Raw genomic sequence first — 18,688 nt, 5'->3', positions numbered from 1 at the left:
ACGTACAATAGAGAAATATGTCATTAAAGAAATTTTGAAATGGGTTAAAATAAGTTTCAGCATTCCAGGGACTTTTATCTTGTTCAACATACCTCACATATCACATGTTTATATATTAATAATAAGTTTTTTTTTAATTTTAAAAAATATGGTCATCATGAAAGTTTATAAAGGTATGGTTGTCATTCTTGTGCAGTCTGTGCATTACCTAATTATTACAAAGTTACGACAATTGGTGATCCAAGCGACGATATGACTAAATTATTATCATTTGAGGCAAAAGCCCATGAAGCCTAATAAAAAGTGAAGCTTTTTTCACTTTTCAAACTTGCTTCATTTAAGCAAATTTGCTCGTAGTTCTTGTATAATTTTGACGAACATTATGAAATACGTATTTTTAGATACCTCTTAATGCATGGTTTCGAAATATATCAGACTGATCAGACAATTCTCTTTAGAAAAAATCTTGCCAATAGTCTTCAGTGCCTCTATGCAAAAACGTATGAAAAAATGAAATGTCGAGAGGCTCCTGTTTGAGGTGATAATGAAGTGAATCCTCACAAAGGTAAAGATTCGAAATGAAGAATCGCATTACTAGGGCAAACTGGGGCAGTGGTAAACATGGGGTAGCTGTAAACACTGATTCTTGTTTCTACACTCTTGGACTATTTTTTGAGTGAATAAGGATCTCTATAGTACCTATTGGCTCCGTTCACTAATAACCTTTCGAAGAGAAAAAGCCACTGCAAAGCCAAGCCAAACCTATTCGAAAATCTACCGGAAGCCTAAAGTTCAAGTTCACGTACTCGCCGCTTTAGCGCTGATTGTTCTACCATTTCGAATTTCAGGATTCTTGACACTTCAATCGTCGAAAGTGTGTAAACGTTTGCTGCAAAAAGTGATTTTTTGTGTAGTTTTGGGAAATTTCAGGAAGGTAAAACGTTTGAATGGCAATTTCATTATGATAAATGCTCTTTTCATGAATTTTCTCATTTTTGTGTAACCCGTTGGTTTGAACTTTCGAACTTCCAACGGGTTTTTAGATAAGTTCTCTATGATATACTTTCTATTCGGTACAAAAAAACCTCAACCGGAGAGAGCTCTCAAATCGCGAAGTTTATTACTGAACAAGAGCATATTTCATATTTATTAGTTCCCGTCATCTGAAATCTAATATCTATTTCAAAAAATCACAATAATTACTCTTGTGTTTAGTCTTCCTAAAAAAATCAAAGACGATCTAAAAATATATTTAAGGAGCACTTAGACAAAAATTATGAATTGGAAATTTTATTTTTTGCCCTAATTTCAAAAGCACTATTCAATGATTTTTTGGGTAACGTTTTTGGTCATTTCTGAATTGACATAAAAATAGTCAATTTGCTAAACGCAGTCAAACGGATTAACCCGATTTTATGGGATGGCCCCCATAACTTTCTAAAGGGCTGTGATTTTTTTTCAAAATGAATTTTATTGGTGAAAAAGAGAAAAAAATCCAGAAATCCTAAACTGTGTGAGAATTCTTTTGAAATTTTCAGCATAACCACCTTAGGCATGGATTACGGCCTTAACCCTTTAAGAACGAATGGAACACCGATCTCCCACAAACAAGAAGAATTTTTTTGACCATGGAAAATTATTTTGTCCTTTTAATAGTCCGAAAATTTAGTTTTTGTTTTTAGGACACCGGTGTCCCATTCGTCCTTAAAGGGTTAAGTCTGCCGATGAACGTATCATAAGTTTACGGTATACGATACCATTCACGACGAAGGTCTGGACTTTGTTCATCGACACTTTGGTATTATTTAATCCTTACATTGGCCAAATATACCTCTTTTCCATCCGATGACCGTCGAGGACATTGTACGTTGGAAACCCTTAAAACCAGTTACGAAACATTGTTTTTCAGCATATTTTTAGCAATTACTATCTTTGACTTCCGGTAATCATTCGAATATCCTAATTAATCATATAAATTTTCTGTCAAATAAAAACAATCACTTTGTTTCTTGACGAATTGTTCAATTTTAAAAGTAACACCACTAATGATGCCGATGTTCGGTAGCTGGCCTCTAACACGGTCGTCAGACTACAGGCTTAGTATAGTTACTGAAGGTCTCATAATCCTAAAATAGCAACCAACTTTATTGCTTTTTCTGAATCTAATAGGTAATAGGTCATTTGACCCTTAAAAAACGATCTTATGTTGAATTCATGCAAAAAAAGCTCGATTGATACGGAATTAGAATTAGAGTAATTAAGCCATATGGCTAAGCTTTAGATTTGAAGGCCGTATAAGGGCCAAGCGAAACAATTCCATCGCTCTATCGAGCATAACTTTTTTGAGCATAGGTAGGATAGTATCCTTTTTGAAATTTTTAATGCTTCTTATAGGGGTTCATATCATGAATGAATAACATACTATATTTGTCCCACCGAATATCATTCGTATTTGGATTCAATAAAATGACCTACCAGTTCATTCTGGTCACCCTGTATAGAAGTATTCGGCTCGTTTTTGACATGTTGTAAGCTCGTTGTGTAGGTCCGTGCAATGGTCCTATATCACAAAATCCGTCAAGCTATTTTTAAGTTATCGCAATTTGAAAATTGAATTTTTGAAGAAATTTTTCAATTCCAACCTTCTAAAGTTTGACAAGAACTTTCGGGAAATCCTCTTGAATTCTCTATAATTTTTGCTGATGTTTACGATTGAGATAGTTAAAATTACGTCGTCGCGATACTTACCCTAAAAATTTAGTCCACAATTTGCATGCATTCCTAGTTTCGAGCATTCCGAGGTCCGATGTTTCCTGGTGTAAACTCTCTTTCATATTAGGACGTAAATAGAATTTGCAATTATTTATTTTTTCGTATTTGGCCACAAACTGAATTAACATTGAAAAATCTGTTCTATCAGTAAAAACAAAGTAACAAAGCTTAAAAATTTTTGGAAGTGTATATTACCTCCTTTTAAAATTTTTTTATTTTTAGTTTATTTTATTTTTTAATTTTATTTATTTATTTATTTATTTTTCTTATGAATGTTTTAAGATATACTAGCTAAGTTTATTAATGAGGTAAAAGCTGCTTTTTTACCCTCTAAAGCTGTCTACACATATGAGCATTTTTTAAAAAAATTCTTTAAAAAAATTTTTAAAAAATAAAAATGGGTCGGTTTTTTTTTACAAAATTGCTTACATACTAGGCAAATTTCTGTAAAAAATCCATTTTTTTACAAAAATTTTCACTAGTGTAGAGCCGATTCTTTTTAAAAACCTTTTTAGGGTTATTTTTTAAAGATTTTTTTTAAAAAATGCTCATAGTGTGTAGACAGCCTAAGGAATGGGACTTAAAAAATAATAATGTAAAAATAGTTTTTTTTTATTTTTTTCGAATCAGGTTTTTACGTTTAGTCAAGATAATACATTTTGAAAAGGACATTAAAAAATATAATATTTTAAAAAATTTTGAGTTTCTAATGCTGGCAGACTTGAAAAGCTCATAGTGGCGACTAGAGAATATGTTGCCATAATTTTCACTAGTTTTACTTGTTTATTCGTTTTCACAACGGAAATCGGATATTGACAAATTAAAAAAGAAAACCACAACTTTCATAAGTTCTTGAATTTCAACGACTTTCTTCACTAAACACAAGCTATTTCACTACTTTTTTATTTGACGAACTCTTATATAGGAGAAGAAAGTAATTTACTTGCTGTGTATATGTGAAATTTTACCCTTCAACTTCGAAAGTTTCCGTTTGAACTGGTCCAAGTGATTAAACGACTGAAGCACGGCATGTGAGGCAGACCCATGAAGGATGTGATTTTCATTTTAATGACAAAGGCCAGAGTTTCTAGATCAAATCGATGGCTGATGTTTTTTTTATAAACTTTTATTGGGAACGTAAAGAATCGACAAGATTTACATATAGAGCCATTTGGATTGAATTGACCCATGATCAAACTATTTTTCTTTTTTTTATTATGGCCTAAATAAAGTATTTTTTGCATAAACTTCTTCACTATAAAAAGTCCATTATATTGTGCATGAAAAACTATTAAAAAGATGTTCTCACACAGAACTTTTCACTCGTATATCTGCTTTTTACTGACTGAGAACCATAGACTGATGAAATTCTGCAGAGGATTACAACTTTAATAGATTTTTGGTCAGTTTCAATGTGAACTTTCAAGCTCGTTGTTCGGTCGTTCGTAAAAGAAATCACAGTAAAAAAAAAAAACCATTTGAAAACTCACTGAACTGAATGATATTGATGTGAACAATTTAAAATTTTTGTCGATTTTTCCACAAATGATATAGAATGTTGATAGAGTGGAAGGCTGAGAATGGATTTCCGTATTTGATGAACCGTAACAACAAGATTTTGCATTTTTAATTGAGCTACCGCGTGTGTAAATACGGTTAATTAGTTTTCCATTTTAATTCAAATACAAAAAAAATCAGATCCTGCAATAGAAATTCAGAGAATTTTCCTCTTAACCGATGGAAATTTGACCCATTTTAATTACTTTATTGAACAAACAATGAAATGTATCCCGAATGTGTGTATTCAATTAAAGCTATTTGCAAAGCTCCTTGCTCTTCCCTTTTTGTGCACTTTTAGCACACCTTTTCCATTGCATAATCTATAAATAGTCAAACAATTTGCAATTTCATGCAATTAAATTTACATACGAAACGAATGAGGTGAAAGCAGAGAATTTTCCAGCTAATTGAGGCACTCAAGTGAAATATTGATGGGGTTCGACATTGTAATGTAATTTAATGAGCATTCGCACTATAAATGTTACACAAAATAAATTTTATTAATAGTGTCCTAATGACGTTATAAAGAGACACTTACAAGATTCAAAAGGGTTTACTTATGTACCTCAAACTTTAATTTCCAAATGTCGACTCCCACAAAGGAACACATCGTTATTGTTTATGGGTATGTGTATCCTATTTTAAGTTTAATTTTCAATAAAAGTTTAATATGCTGTTCATTATTATAATGTTCAAGCATTAAGCAACCGCAAAAATCACAAAATTGATAATATTTGAATGTTGCCAACAAAAATATGGGTACTTTCATGTTTGAAATCTAAATGCAACAAACTTCGTATAACTAAAATGAAGTGGTAACAATAATCCTTATTAAATCGTCTTTAATTTTGAAGTTGATATCTGAAACATTTCAAACCTTTGAACATTGAATATTTTGAGATAACAATGCTGGCAGAACATCCCAAAGAGGAACTAGGCCTTCAAGCTAGCGAAATTTCGGAACATTCATTATTATATTTTCTTATAATGAATGGGGCTGTTAGTCCCATGCCTCGTGAAATCAAGTGCAATTAAGCTCATTAGCAGTGGACCTAAATAATAGATCTATATACAGCAGATCCAAAAAAAAAATTCAGCCGATAGATATCATAGGACTTACATCCCAGAACTGCACAGGAGTCCTTTATCTAGATTGATCAGGTGGCGCGAAATCCGGGGTTGTATAAATGGAAGTCCGATAGCATCCGGGACATCGGTTAACCGTTTAAGGAAGAGATAGTGAAAAATCGGGGGTCCGAAAGAATCATATTTTCTTCTTCTGACTTCATTCTGACATCTTATATCAAAACTAAACTTTAGATGCCCGTAGGAAATTCATTTTTGGGTCACAGGTGATCCAATCGTCCTTAAAAGGTTAAACAGGGTCAAATGGGAGATTACAACGTCAATTTTGTGGACTCCTTCGTGTATGGCCCAGTCGACAATTGTTACCCCAGTCCACGGCCAAACCCACCAATTCCAATCCTTCATTCTTATGACACAGCCAACACACCATCCTCAGGCGGTTGCTGAAGGTTAATGGGGCTTTTGTTCGAGTCAGCTGTCCCAGTACTTCAGTGAGCGAGCATCAGTCGCCGTCGTGGACAGATCACTCAGAGGAAGTTGAAAGATGGGTAGCATCTTCAGTTCCCCATTTTCCCTTAATAAGTTATATTATTATTTCAGTGAGTCACATCAAGGCTTACATTTGTGTTTTAGGGTAACAATAAATAGTCGAAAACAGTATCTCAACAGATGTCCAAGAGTGACTGCTGATCATTCTCGGACTTCTGTTCTGAAATTCTGAATTCTGAAGCACTCCTGACGTATTCATCTAAACCGTGAGTCTTTAACTTTTGAAAAGAGCATTCTATGACAGATCCTGAACCCATATCGTCGGGTACATCGACCGTTGTCGTGTCTGCATTTTTTGTGTAACCATTTGATGCAAGAAGCGACGTTTATATCGTCGTTTGCACCAAATGAAGATACGACAATGGTCAATGCAACCGACGATATGTAAGCCTACACAACCATAAAGCCTAATAGAGCTACCTATCTGTTACGTAAGTGTCATCAAGCAAATATGTCTCAATAGACTGTTCTGGATTGGTCATCTTATTCTCAAGACTGAGGACGGCCAAGCTTGGGCAGTTTTTAGAGTCAGACTCTAAAAACGAGGAGACGACCAAGGGGAATTCTGTAACAGTATCACTTAGTCATATGACCAATTTTCATAGTAAATTAGAGAGCACGATAACATTAATGCCTAATACGTATCGAATGGCCATGGAAGGGAGCTCTGTGAAGCTTTAAGTAACTGACATCAATCGGCTTTACTATTAAATATTTTCCCCAAATTTACCACATAAAAAAAATCTTTTGCTATGACATTTTCATACTTTTATAGAATTCCTCCACTACTCTCTATAAGGAATGCAAAATGAGGTGCGAATAGTGTCCTGAGTTATGTCATGACCAACAATTTGTTTGCAAAAGAGATGAACCAAGATTGACGAAATAATCCAATGATCCAATTTATTTTGTCCAATTAGTAAAGCCCATCCGTAAATGCTAGAATAAATGAAAAGCTGGGTTGTAAGATCACCCGTATACGATACTAATAAACCACTACCTTTTAGGTGTGATTCCTTGTAATACTACTCGAATTTCACGGAGAGAGCAGTAATCCCTCGATTTCTTTCACCTCCCCCCCCCCAATTTTCTACCATTCACCTCCCGAAGACAACTATTGTCAACAAATCTCCGTGTTTCAGACGATTTATGAGAAATGTCATTACGCTGTTTGTCCGTCTGTCCATCTGTCCGTCCGGCAGTCGCCAGCTCTAGAGGTCAAACGGTTAGAGACAGCGACTTGGGACCTTCTGGGGACTTCCCATAAGTCGACCCAAGGATTATTAACATGTCCCTAATTTTCCCCCACCCCTCCCCTTCCCCTCAAAATGATGAACAAAATAAGCAAATAGTTGGAACAGAACGATAGGAATCTGACAATTAAAATATTGTAATGACGTGACATTTTTTTTATCTCTTTCCTAGCCTTACTTTCTGAGAATCTTCTCCTTTCCTTAATTGTTCTATTATCCCTGATCAATTCAATCAAATTTCTTAGATCTGCAAAATTACATTAAATAGTTTAGTTCAAGTTTTAAGTTTAGGTTTAAGTTTATTGAAAAACCACGAAATATAGGCTACAATCCTCTTACAATTGCGTGGAAGAGAAAAACAAAAGAAAAAAAAGAAAAAAATATAGGAAACTAATTTCAAATCTCAATCTTTTAGAGAGCAATATAAAGCACGTCTTTCATTGAGTCTGCACGCCATTAAACTAAAGTAAAAATTTGCCAGAAGGACTTACAACAATCATTTGAATTTAAACTTGGTCAGTTGGCAACACCGGTAACGAACCGGTTCATAATCGATAACTATTTTTTATCCGAAAAACAATTCTATTACTTTTAAAACAATTTTGGATGATCTTCTGAATGATTTATGAATCGGTTCAAATCGGTTGAGAACCGATAAATGGTAAATAACGCGAAAGTACTTTTGAGGTATAGCATAGAAGTCACGAGTTGGAGCATTTCGCAAAGCCTGGGATGCTTTGCCATCCGTTTTTCAATAAAAATTGATTTGTTCATTTGATCGTGATTTGTTCATTTTTATGAGATAACCTTTATGGAGTTGTCATCTCACCCTTGAGTATCGTAATTCAACTAGACATCCTGTTAAACCTATTTGCATAAGAAAATTAGTTCTGTCTGCTTCTTAATAAAGATAATCGAATTTGCAAGTTCGAGCTATTACCTTAATTTTTGCTTCCTCTGCATTCCCTGTTTACATTCTTTTAATCTTTCTTCTAATATATATACAATTATGTTCAAAAATATTAAAAAGCTCATGGTTATGAGTTTAGAAAGAAGTGACTATTTTCTGGGAAAATTGGAGGTTCCATGGTGACATCTGCTTGAAATTTGATGCTAAGGGTTCCGTGCCCAACTTTAATGATTCCGAATTCCAAACTCGCTGACACTTGTTTGGCATTTTGTCAAAGTTGGGGACCCCCCATCACGATTGTGTGTGACCATGACGGCGGCCAAGATATCCATAGAGGCAGACGCACATCCAGATAAAATATATACATATCTAAAATAATCAATAGAAAAGGGGTTTCCATAGCTACACATCATCATCATCATCTTCGCAATGGGTGGCTTTTTTTTTGTACAGGATTGAAATAAATATCGCCGTGAAGAATTGGCATAACGTGAGAGAGACACTGGAATGGAAGAAGTTTAAGAGGACGGGATTCCTTATAAATTGCAGGTCCCATACAATATCTGGGCTTTTCTTTATACGAACTTGTGGAACATTGTGTAAGAGAGCAATGGAAATATTTTTTCGCTGATGGAAACTTTTTCTCAATTTAACATAAGACGCCACAACTTCCTCAATTTGATTGATTCACTCAAAGTACTGGGAGTGGCGGAATGAAGGATGGAATCCCTAATGAGGGCGAATAAAGGGAAGACTTCAGCAGGTGTTTACCCACACACGTTTGGGGATAAGTGATGTTGGGATTCCTTCACAATCGTCAAATCCCATTAATTTCATGATCTGACGACGAAGATAAATTGCAATCCCCATTTTGATTAATAGCACGTTGGAAAATGTGTTTGTTATGAATATGAATTGGACAATTGGCTACCAACATGCTTAGGTATTTTGGAATTGAACCCGTGTAGAAGCTTCAATCACTTCAATCGCGATAAGCATTTTCGACGCTAATGGCCCCAAAAGCACAATTTAATCACTATAATCAAGCATGAAGAAAATCATGGGTATCGTGTAGATTACACGCAATGAATATTTCTCTTTCTTTCCTATTTTTACGTGTTAGAAATTGATTAATGAATCACCGAACAGAAAATCAAGCCCATCTGACTTCTTAACCATTTTCACTCAAATATTCAGGGAAAATATCGAAGGAATTAATAATAGTCTTTGGAGAGAAGTTTCCATCAATAGTAAAAGTTTCTTCAGATCATTCACTTTATATAATTCATTTTCCCAAAGATACAACTTTATTTTGATGATTCCAAGAGAAGTTTGATTTTATTTGATTCTGTTTGTATATAAGAAAATTAGAAAGTTTTATGTCATTGGGAACTTTGGAAGCACATGAAATAACTTTAAAGGTCAAAATTTATCATAATTTTGGAAATTGTGAATATGTAAATGAAGAAATGTTATTTCCCAAAATGATATCTTACTGAAAATTGTTTATATTATAAGCAAATTTTTTCCGCTTAATTTTTTGCAATATTACCTTACAGGATTTCAAAAAAAACGTTCCAAGTCAGCGGAGTCACAATAGGTAGGGGAAAGTACTCCCCCTTCGAAAGTTCATGCCTTCGAAGAATGTGAATTTTCTTTTATTTTTCCTAAGAGACTTACACATTCCTATTAAATATTAGTTAACTTTTCGTCAATTATTGATAATTCCGTGATAATTATGTAAAGTATTTTACGGAAGAAAAAAGAAAATCACATTATTCGAAGTCATGAGCATTCGAAGAGAGAGTACTTTCCCCTACTTTTTCATATTCATTTACTTTTCGGAAAACTCGTTGATTTTTTGCAATTTTTTATGAGCATTCTGCTGAGATTTTATTTGTAAAAAAAAAATCCAAATTGAAATTTTTCTTATCAAAGGAGAATGGTCAAAAGTATATGGGCGCTGGTCCCGGAATCGCCACAAACGAGAATAGGCGCATTTTGTAGGTACTGATATAAGATTGAAAAATTGCCGGGACCCAGGACCATAAACGCTGGGAGTCCTTGTAAAAATGCCTTTATCCTTTCGATAAATCGCTGTTTTGACAACGAATTACGCAAGAACGGCTAAAGTGATCTTGATGAAATTCGGTATAGGGTCACTGTATGACTTAAAGTTTTTATCCATGCATATCACCCCCTCCCCCCACCCTCCATTCTGATAGCCCCCATACAAAATGGGGGCGCTTTACCTTATAACTCCTTTCCAAGAGGAGGTATAAAGCTGAACTTGGGTAAGGGAACAAAGCTTAGGGAAGACTTCTAAACCATGTATAATATCTCCCTCCACTGGCCCCCTTTCTGGTAGCTCTCATACAAAATGAGAGCATTTCACCTTATAACTCCTTTCTGAGAAAAGATAGGAAGTTGAAATACAGCATGGAAACAAGGCTTAAAGAAGACTTTTTAACCATACTGACCAAACTCTTCCTCCACCACCCCTTCTGGTAGCCCCCATACAAAATAAGACTATTTTATCTTATAACTCCTTTCTAAGAGGAGGCAAAAATCTGTAATTCGACTAGATGTCTATAAATGCATATAAAATCTAGAAAATTATTGTTAACGTTATTAGTTATTCATTTTTTTTTCATTCTTTTACAAACCAACTACTTCTTCTCAGAAAGGAGGTCAAAATGCTCTCATTTTGTATAGGATTACTAGAAGGGGTGGTGGAGGAGCGGGTTAACATGCATGGTTGAAAAGTCTTCTATAAGTATTGTTCCCTTGTTGAATAGCAGCTTTCTACATCGTCTTAGAAAGGAGTTATAAGGTAAAGTGCCCCCATTTTGTATGAGGGCTACTAGAACGGAGGGTGGAGGGAGGGGGTGGTATGCATAAATAAAAAGTTTAAAACATGCAGTGACCCTATACCGAATTTCATCAAGATCACTTTAGCAGTTCTTGTATAATTCGTAGTCAAAACAACGATTTTTTGGAAGGATAAAGGCCTTTTTTACAAGGACTCGCAGCGTTTATCGTCCTGGGTCCCGGCATTTTTCTCAACCTTATATCAATATTTTCAAAATGCGTCTACTCTAATGCGTGTATGAAGATGAACCAGCGCCCATATACTTTTGATCATTCTTCATCATTGTAAAAAATAGTTTTTATGCTCTAGAACTGTTCCTCCATGGTTTAGAACATTGATCCCAGAACAAAAGTTGTTACCTATACTAATGTCTATCCAATGACATAGGTCCCGTTCGTGGCGATTCCGGGACCGGATTTGACCATTCTCCTTTCTTCTTTGGCTTTAGTTCCAAGCGGAAGAAATGAAATATCTTGGTAAATTGACAAAGAAATTTGTGTTCTTTTACAATTAGAGCTCTTCAGCAGAACACGAGGAATTCAGACACAGAGAGAGACAGAAAATCAAAGAATCATCTTAAGAATCAGCAAAAGCACTCTGACCGTGGTGTTACATAAGATTAATATTAATATTAAGAAAAGCCGGAAAGAGAAGTATAAAGTGTGCGAAATTTCAAATGGAAAATTACATGTGTAAGAAAGAATACACTCTAGTAGAGTAATACGATGAGTAAGATATTACTGTTCGTATTAGTTGCTTTCTGAATCATATTACAGGCAATTCGAGCAATTTTCCACGCGTGCCAACTAAACGTGAATATTAAAAAATGTACATTTTTTTAATATTCATAAAAATCGCAATTAGGGAAAGCCTTTTAGGATTCGAACATAGCCTGGCTTCAAACTCTTCATATATTGCCCATATTCCTTTAGTGAATTTGACCTAGGAGCAACACGTTTTAAAATTGGTAGACGTGGTAGTCGGGTTACGTGAGTCTCGAAGATTAAGAAACAGCATATTTTCTTGACATTTTTTTTCAATAAATAAAAAATATATATTTAATTCGGGATCTTAAGCATTATAAAGATACAACCTTATAACTTATTTTCTGAAATTTCATTTTGAAATTATAAAAATTCACTCGTCGGGACCTGTTTTTGGAATTTGAAAAACTAAAACATTACTTTTCCGTGGACAAGATTTCTCAGAGTATATTCATCTGACCGAATCTGAGTGGTCAAAATTACAAGCTGGCCGAAATTCGGTAAACTTACCCTACGTCAGTATACAATTTATATATTTTTTTGGTTAATTTGACTTTACTTTTCGAAAGCCTTTCTTTAATTCTAGCACTCAAGGATGGTTTTTTAGATCATCCTTACACAGAGAAAAAAATACCCTAGACTCAATACATTTTTGGGATACTTCTGGTATTAAAAGGGCTCCAATACCTCGTGAGTATCAAATTCTAGGGTATTTTGGGATTAAATTCAAGAAAATCTCTGTCATTGATTTAATACCATAAAATCATTAAATTTCAATCGCAACGAATATTTATTCTATCCCATTTTGGTATTGATTTTAGGGTATTTCGCTATTGATTATATCCCATTTTGGTATTGATTCTATCCCACTCTGGTATTGATTTTAGGGTATTTAGGACAGAATAAATACCAAAATGGGATAAGATCAATACCAAAGTGGGATAGAATCCATACCAGAATGGTATAGAATCAATACCAAAATGGGATAGAATCAGTACCAAAATGGGATAAAATCAATACCACAATGGGATAAAATCAATACCATAATGGAATAGAATCAATACTAAAATGGGATAAAATGAATACCCCAATGGGATAGAATCAATACCAAAATGGTACAGAATCAATATCAAAATGGGATAAAATCAATACCATAGTGGGGTAGAATTAATACCAGAACGGGATAAAATCAATATCAGAGTGGGATAAAATCAATACCAGAGTGGGATAGAATCAATACCAGATTGGGATAAAATCAATACCAGAATGGGAAAATATCAATACCAGAGTGGGATAGAATCAGTACTGTTTCCTAATAAATAATGACTTCCAAAAATCAATGCTGCAATGGGATAAAATTAATTTCACGATTTCTAAAATGCAATCTCAAATTGAGATAGAAACTATTCCATTTCCTTTTCAAAAAATAATTTCATAAATTTGATACCAAAATGTCCTAAAAGTAGGCCCAATATGATTATAAAATTCCGGTGATCACCAGGTAGAGTTTTCTTCACCTAAAGACTAAAACACCTTTTTAATCTTACTCAGAGCTTTCGGTCCAGATATGGACCTTCTTAAGTGATCGACTGTATCCGGACCGAAAGCTCTGGGCAAAATTAAAAAGGTGTTTTAGTCTTGAGGTAAAGAAAACTCTCACTGGTGATCACCGGAATTTTTATAATCAACTCATCCCACCAGTTCCATTACCTATTACTGTAGTCCCAATATTTCTTAACTTTGTTCTATAAATAAAAATCAATCCAAATCGCACCTAGAAAAAATAATTTTTTCAGCCTTTTTAGAGTATGACTTTAGAAAGCCGTAGGAAAAATTTCATTTTTGGGTCACCGGTGACCGAACGTCCTTACAGGGTTAAATGAGCAAAATAAATTTAATAATAATATTTAACGGGGCCAAAAAATTAAATTTATATAAAGGTCGTTCTTACTTTAACTCAATTGATAACTTAAGGAGGATTCGTACTCTCGAGACATGTATCTTTCCTCAAGTGTTGTCTACTACGCCTATATCAAGAAAAGTATTTTTCGTTATAAATGGGATAAGGAAACAATTTATCGTTGAGTTATTTATAGCATATAGAACTTAAGTCATAGCTTTCAACGCTTTAAAGATATCAAAAAAAAAACAACGCACCTTAATAAATTCAATTTATACTCTTAATTCTGCTCTTAATAGTCCGTCTGAATTTAAATATTCAAATTGCTTCAAATTTTCCACGAGAGATATCAGGTCAAGTATTTCTCTTCAGACAGGGTTTTTCCTCTAATTTGCGGTATACCCATGAACACATGAGAGTTGCAAAATTGTACAGTAATGTTCGTTTGTAGAATTTGAGGCTCCCGCGGGGGTGGTAAGAGCCATCCTGGGAACTTCTGTAAATCGACAAACGGGGTTGTTGTCACTTGAGTGGTGTACTTTTGGCAGCAGATGCCTCAATTTAAATCTTTCTTCATATGTAAACATTGAGGATGTTCAGAAAGGCAGGTGCCTTTACGACGTGAGGGATTCTGTTACGAATATTCTCCAAGGATGGTCCCCAAAACATGCAAATTGAGAGGGTGTTTGTGGCGTCATTTGGCAAATTTATTCAGCAGGTTATGTGCCGCCTTTTTTGTTGACGAAAGACAATCCTAACGAATTAATGTGGAATATCGTATCTGGGAATTTCTTCTTCAGACAACTCAACACCCAGACTATGGAATTTCAAGTGGCTCGAAAATACTTAAAGATAATTCCCAAGTCACTATTGTACCCTTCCGTTTTCTCCTTAGGAAAAGTTTGTGTGAATGTTTTCAAATTGATGTGTATTTATTTGTGGGTTGAAAGTGAAATTCATGTTATTGCTCTTACTTCTTTTCAATTTTCGCTTCTTCAATGGAAAAATCCCCAATGTTTTTCTCCATCAATAACATCCATACCAACTGCGGCGTCATCTGACTGTCTCTCAAGTTCAGATGAGAGCTTTTTTTACGTCTGAACTGTTTTTTTTTTCATATCCTTTCTTACTTTTTTTTATTTCTTGTCCTTCTCCGCCTTCAGAATTCCTAATACGAGCTATTTTCTAAGGCGGACGTTTCCGTATTTGCTCAAGAAACTTTTTAGCTTAGGAGCTTAAGGAAAAGCACGAAAGACACATTAAACATTTGTGATACAACACAGTCATGAGAATAATTATAGGATATTGATGAAACTCTGAGCTCACATTATTAATGGTTCTGTATTATCCATACTGTACCAACTATCTCAAAATTGCAACTTTTTCTGATAACCATTTGAAGTTTGGGAAATTGTATGCTGAGCGTCTAACTAGTTAAGATTCTTTATAAACTCAACCTTTATGGTTCAAGGTATATCCGCCCATACTTTTCAACTTTTCAAGAAAAACTGAACATCATATTTTAAAACTATCACGTATATAAAATTCCTTAGAAAAATAATGGCCGACTGTCTCGTTTGTTTGCCGTAGAATCGCTTCTAAATACACAACGGAGAGGGGTAAAAACTTGAGGTTTTCAGTAAGACTTAAATAATATCAATTGGAAACTAGAGATTATATAAGGTAAACTAGCCCAATGCAATAATTAAAAGCATTATCCATGTTCTTAAAAAAGAGTTTTGTGTAAGTGCATAAAATAAGTCCTTAATAAGTAATTATTAAGCCTTATTTAAGGCATTTTCTGCACGAAGGTAGTGACATCTGGTGGCAAAAGATAGAAACTGCGATAGAGAATGCTATGTACAGATCTTAACCATTGGATAAAAAGAGATGATACATCTTGCGAAAATTCCGTGCTCGAGCAACTGGGTTTGTAACAACGTATTCATCCAACCAAACGTCAATAGAATTATTTTTGAGTTGTTTTTGAGAAATAAAAAATATTAGGAATTAAAAATATTATAAGAATGAGGGTAGGGTAGAGTCAGTACTTTTCGCCACCATTAAGCTTTAGGGGCCTCGTAAGATGTGATATTTTTGTCAGACTAAAACGAATTTCTGTATAAAGATACTTTGAAGCAATATCTATCTATATATTTAGGATACGTTTCGAGAATCTCATTGAAAAATATGCATTTTCCCCAATTATGCTTGATTCAGTACTTTTCGACACCTGTTTTAAAACGAATTTCAATTAATTAAGAGACGTAATAACGTATAGGGATATTAGAACAGAACATATTATGAGTGTTAAAATGCTACTTATTCTTAAATGCCTTAAATTAGTTGTTCTATATTAGGTGGCGAGAAAGTGCTTACATGGCGAAAAGGACTTACTCTACCATAACCATACTTAAAAAATCTTTAGTCGAAGATTCTTAATTAAGTACTTAGTAAAAATAATTTTCATGTCTTTAATTCTAACTACTGAATTAAGAACTTTAATAAAGGCCTTAATTAAAATCAAAATGGTAAGGCTGAATCATACCATATTAGTTTTGCTATTCGCAACAAAACGCTAATATTTGTCTCACTTTTATATATTTCTTAAGTAGTTATACGTTCTACAACTCCTTCAAATTAAGATCTTAACACAAGCCTTTTAAGTTCTTTAACGTTTAAACATTCTTTCTCTCTTTAAAGTTCTCTTTTTATTTAAGTTCTTATTAATGATTCCAAATACCGGGTTTTTAGAATAGATGGTTAACCGGTTTTGTAAGGGTCTGAAACCGGTTAACAGGTTTCAAATTTAGGAATAGATTCTGGAATTTTGAGCAATTTTTCAGAACTTGAACTTTGATGTAATTTTTTAACACATAAATATATTCCTTTTCTCAGTTAGTTTAGTTAGAACCTATTTATTGAATTGCATTATTTTGTATGTAAAATAGTACAGGGAATTTCAGAATTCAGGAAAATTACTGGGAGTTTTTCCAATAATATTGTACCGCGGAAAAGCTAATGCAATATAGATTTCCGTAAAAATAATTATTTTTCATACAATTTTTTTTTTTTTAGAATAAATTGGTTATATACGTTGTCTTTTTTGACAATCTCTAATGAGAAAATACTCAATAGTTTTATTCTAGATCTTGGAAAATGAAAAAAAAGGAATTTTATGGAGAATGTTTTAACGAAAAAATCGAAAGAGTTTTCCTCTTTATTTTTATAATCCTATGACTAGTTAAATCTGGTTAAACTTAATTTTAGGAAATTTGAATCGTGGAAGGAAAATAATATTCTCAAAAATATAAAAAAGAATATTGGAAAGATAGTACCAAGATTTTTCGCTACCTATATTTGTTATAAAGTTTTTTTTTAATAAGATATAATAAGCTAATTATTTTAATAATCTAATAAGATATGTAAGGGGAAGCACGCTACCTTCGGACGATTTATATTTCGCACAAATCATTTTTATCAATGTGTTATAAATAAATTTGACCCATTATAATATTATAGTTTAATAGGTAGTCCAATGCCTCAAAATGTCAGGAAAGAGTTAGGGGTGAAATCCGTAAACAATATAGAGAAAAAATTGAATTGTCCGAAGCTTGAGTCGTCCGAAGGTAGCGCGCTTTACTCTAGTTAAAATACAGCAAGATTTAATAAAAAATCTCTATAAAGACAGGGAAAGATAAACATCTTGTTACTTTTCCGCATAAAACAATATTTTACAAAATTGTACTAAATCGTTTATAATTTTTTTTCAGTATGCAATTGATTTTTCGTCTTGTAAATATTTACCTAAGGTTTAAAAGATAAAATATTTTCAAGTGAAGAAGTTTTGGAATAATTTCCGATAACCTTTAAGCAAATAATTCTTTCCAAGAGTGGAAGAAACGTACAGGAAACTCATTACTACCATACTACAAATTACACCTAGAATCATTTTGCACTTCAGGTTCCTTTCTAAAGCCAAGGAAATATTTTGCAGTGTATCTTGATTTTCAAGAAATAAACTTAAGCTTAAGAGAAATTTTAAAATTTTTGTAGAGATGGTTTAAAACCGGTTTCATCTCTAAAAACCAGGTTTAAAACCGTCTCCAAAATAGGACGGTTAACTGATTTTTCGAAACCGGTTAACCGTTGTTGGTATCACTTTCTTATAAAGTTTTTCATCTTCATATTATAAACTTATTAAGTTCAAACCACAAGACTAGAAAGACACCCCTCGATTTACCCTGCCCCGAGTTCTAAATGATTACGTAATAGGTACTTGACCGGATTTTCTGGTGTTGATTAATCGATTTCGCTGATCTTTTTTTTTAAACGTATCCCGATAAATACTATAATTCCTCATTCATGTTATTAAATGGGAATTATTTTCGCGCATTTGCTCAATTGCCTTATTCATGCCGTTTTCGAGCAATAGTACACGCTTCAAATTAGACAATTGTTATCGATAACAATTGGCGCACAGCTGTATTCAATAACGTGTGGGAATAACCGTCTTGAACTGTTTTTCGTCTTTCTGTTCTCAGCTTAGAAATCACCATTTATGAAGCGATTTTTAAAGAGATTTTTACTAATATTTTTTAATAGTAAAACTAAATGGTTAGGGGAAAGTGCCCATGCTTGATACCATTGTAAGCTTCGTAATGACTAAATTTTCTATGTTTCACAATGCATATGTGACTCATCTTAACCATATTTTAAAAACTATGGGAAAGTGGCCAGTTTTTAAAATATATTGCGGAGTCATGTTTATTGATAATCATAGAAGAAATTGAGTCATTACGAAGCTTCCAATGGTATCAAGCATAGGCACTTTCCCCTAAACTGAAAAAATATATCTTGTAAAATATTCGTAAATGTTTGTAAATTCCCTCTGGGGGAAAGCTCGTTTATCGTATAACACGTAAAACTCACTAAAAAGTTTATATTTTTTTCACGTGAAAATTATGATTGTTCATAGATGTTCGTAAATTCACAGAAAAATGTTTGTGAAAGAACAAAAAA

The 18,688-nt window shown here is 33.5% G+C and overlaps 1 protein-coding gene across 5 annotated transcripts in view; it reads left to right on the top strand.

Moving 5' to 3' along the window:
- LOC129808058 (inactive dipeptidyl peptidase 10) overlaps positions 1-18,688 on the top strand; it is a 273,322-nt gene that overhangs the window by 242,392 nt on the left and 12,242 nt on the right. The gene's annotated exons all lie outside the window — the stretch shown is intronic.

This window comes from Phlebotomus papatasi, chromosome 3 (assembly GCF_024763615.1).
Source record: "Phlebotomus papatasi isolate M1 chromosome 3, Ppap_2.1, whole genome shotgun sequence".
NCBI lineage: Eukaryota > Metazoa > Arthropoda > Insecta > Diptera > Psychodidae > Phlebotomus > Phlebotomus papatasi.
This window is presented reverse-complemented; position numbering and strand designations above follow the sequence as displayed.